This window comes from Watersipora subatra, unplaced genomic scaffold (assembly GCF_963576615.1).
Source record: "Watersipora subatra unplaced genomic scaffold, tzWatSuba1.1 SCAFFOLD_39, whole genome shotgun sequence".
Lineage (NCBI taxonomy): Eukaryota > Metazoa > Bryozoa > Gymnolaemata > Cheilostomatida > Watersiporidae > Watersipora > Watersipora subatra.
In genome coordinates this window covers 310,297-313,990 of record NW_027045297.1, presented here as the reverse complement: position 1 = coordinate 313,990, position 3,694 = coordinate 310,297, and positions in this window count along the sequence as shown.

Below are 3,694 nucleotides of genomic sequence, written 5' to 3'. Positions count from 1 at the left end.
CTCGCCGTGGAGGAATGTCAGTTATACCTAAACTTTCATGCCAAGTTCTATACCTGCACCATCTACAGTTATCGCCAGACGATAGGTTGTGACAATTTTGAAGGCAGTTCTGATCAGCAAGAGTGTAAATTCATGAATTGCGAAATAATGATTCAGCTTGAGGTACGTTCCTAGAGTTGTTCCATTTTTCCTGACTAAAAGTAATTTTTATTTTGCGTGTAAATTTTAATAAGTGGCTAGCATTGATAGAAAGATATGTATTTTCTTTATTTTAAAGTTTCATGGTACCTGACCGATTGTAAAGTTTTATGATATCTGATATATTATCAGGTTCAATGGTATCTGATATATTGTAAGGTTCTATGGTATCTATTCTATTTGGGTGTAGTGGATTGAAGGTTGCAAATTCGAATCCTACGCAATGTAATGTTTTTCTAAACCTGTAATTGTGGTTTCAGACAGACAAAAGGACACGACTCATATGATAGCATAGAATGCACATGTTGCATATTATTCATTGAGTATGCTCACTAAATTATTCACTGAAAAAAAAACTGTTCAATTGCTTCACATCTGGTTAAAGTTGAGAATTCTTTTGAAACTAGTTAACATATGATTGGTTTTTATGACATGGTTATTTTTTCTTTAATTCAGAGTAGCAGAGGACATTTGGAACCTTATGCTTCTGCATGCCTTTGACAGCGAGGACAAGCTGTTATCAACCTTAATGAGGTCACACGCTTACCATACCAGTTACCATACACCCGCTTACTGTCATACCAGTAACACCTACTGGTAAAAAGCTCAACTTCCCACAAGATCTGATAAATCCAAAAAGTCAGCTCGCTGTTCTCTACTGCAAAGGTACCAGTCAACCTGACAATGTGGAATTGACATCACAAGATAGTTTTAAAACAGTTGTTTTCAAATAAACATGAGTGTTGAATTTGCTTGTCATATTATTCTATTTTGACTATGTTTAGTTTGTGCACTTTTACTTAACTTGTAGGTGCTAATTCAAATATTATTGGTTCAGATATAGTGAAAGTGTTAAGCTCCTGTAAGTAATGCTGATATTTACCAGTAAAAGTTACTTCTTTATTCTATAAGTCAAACAATCATCTATTGTACCCGATATATTGTTAGGTTCTATGGTATCTTATCTATTATGAAGCTTTATGGTACCTGATATATTGTAAGGCTCTGTAGTACCTGATGTATCGTAAGGTTTTTGGTACTTGATCAATTGTAAGGCTCTATGGTACCTGATCATTTGCAAAGTCCTATAGTAACTGAGCTATTGTCAGGTTCGCCCTTCACTCAGTTAGAGTACAGCAAATGGTGTATCGATAACTAACCATTATATTTAGAAGGTTGAAGTAGAGTAATAAAACTATGATGGTAAAATCTTATTGGTAAAGACAGTGACGGCTGTATTTGTACTTTAATACATTTTTTGTGCTACGCTAGGTAACTCTATGTTTACACATAGAGTTTGCTAGCATAGCCCAAAAATACAGCTCAAGTTGATAGGCTATTACTTACTGCTGTGACAAAACATCTAATACTAGTAGTTAGTAACACAAGAGATCTGTTATAATTTTTGAGGTGGTAAACTGATGAGCCGCTATACACTGTTGTCTATGGAACTGTCACATTTCCCTGTTTTCTTTAGTGCTCGCCGAGGAGGAATGTCAGTTATACCTAAACTTTCATGCCAAGTTCTATACCTGCACCATCTACAGTTATCGCCACACGATAGGTTGTGACAATTTTGAAGGCAGTTCTGATCAGCAAGAGTGTAAATTCATGAATTGCGAAATAATGATTAGGCTTGAGGTACGTTTCTAAGGTTTTTCCATTTTTCCTGACTAAAGGTGATTTTTATTTTGCGTGTAAACATATAAAAGTGACTAGCATTGATAGAAAGATATGTATTTTCTCTATTTGAAAGTTTTATGGTACCTGATCAATTGCAAAGTTCTATGGTAAATGAGCTAATGTCAGGTTTGCCCTACATACAGTTAGAGTACAGCAAATGTTGTATCGATAACTAACCATTAGATTTGGAAGGTTGAAGTAGAGTAATAAAACTATGATGGTAAAATCTTATTGGTAAAGACAGTGACGGCGGTATTTATACTTTAATACATTTTTTGTGCTACGCTAGGTAACTCTATGTTTACACATAGAATTACCTAGCGTAGCACAAAAATACAGTTCAAGTTGATATTATTTACTGCTGTGACAAAACCTCTTTTACTAGTAGTTAGTAACACAAGAGATCTGTTATATTTTTTTGAGGTGGTAAACTGATGAGCAGCTATACACTGTTGCACTATGGAACTGTCACATTTCCCTGTTTTCTTTAGTGCTCGCCGTGGAGGAATGTCAGTTATACCTAAACTTTCATGCCAAGTTCTATACCTGCACCATCTACAGTTATCGCCAGACGATAGGTTGTGACAATTTTGAAGGCAGTTCTGATCAGCAAGAGTGTAAATTCATGAATTGCGAAATAATGATTAGGCTTGAGGTACGTTTCTAAGGTTTTTCCATTTTTCCTGACTAAAGGTGATTTTTATTTTGCGTGTAAACATATAAAAGTGACTAGCATTGATAGAAAGATATGTATTTTCTCTATTTGAAAGTTTTATGGTACCTGATCAATTGCAAAGTTCTATGGTAAATGAGCTAATGTCAGGTTTGCCCTACATACAGTTAGAGTACAGCAAATGTTGTATCGATAACTAACCATTAGATTTGGAAGGTTGAAGTAGAGTAATAAAACTATGATGGTAAAATCTTATTGGTAAAGACAGTGACGGCGGTATTTATACTTTAATACATTTTTTGTGCTACGCTAGGTAACTCTATGTTTACACATAGAATTACCTAGCGTAGCACAAAAATACAGTTCAAGTTGATATTATTTACTGCTGTGACAAAACCTCTTTTACTAGTAGTTAGTAACACAAGAGATCTGTTATATTTTTTTGAGGTGGTAAACTGATGAGCCGCTATACACTGTTGCACTATGGAACTGTCACATTTCCCTGTTTTCTTTAGTGCTCGCCGAGGAGGAATGTCAGTTATACCTAAACTTTCATGCCAAGTTCTATACCTGCACCATCTACAGTTATCGCCAGACGATAGGTTGTGACAATTTTGAAGGCAGTTCTGATCAGCAAGAGTGTAAATTCATGAATTGCGAAATAATGATTCAGCTTGAGGTACGTTCCTAGAGTTGTTCCATTTTTCCTGACTAAAAGTAATTTTTATTTTGCGTGTAAATTTTAATAAGTGGCTAGCATTGATAGAAAGATATGTATTTTCTCTATTTTAAAGTTTTATGGTACCTGACCGATTGTAAAGTTTTATGATATCTGATATATTATCAGGTTCAATGGTATCTGATATATTGTAAGGTTCTATGGTATCTATTCTATTTGGGTGTAGTGGATTGAAGGTTGCAAATTCGAATCCTACGCAATGTAATGTTTTTCTAAACCTGTAATTGTGGTTTCAGACAGACAAAAGGACACGACTCATATGATAGCATAGAATGCACATGTTGCATATTATTCATTGAGTATGCTCACTAAATTATTCACTGAAAAAGAAACTGTTCAATTGCTTCACATCTGGTTAAAGCTGAGAATTCTTTTGAAACTAGTTAACATATGATTGGTTT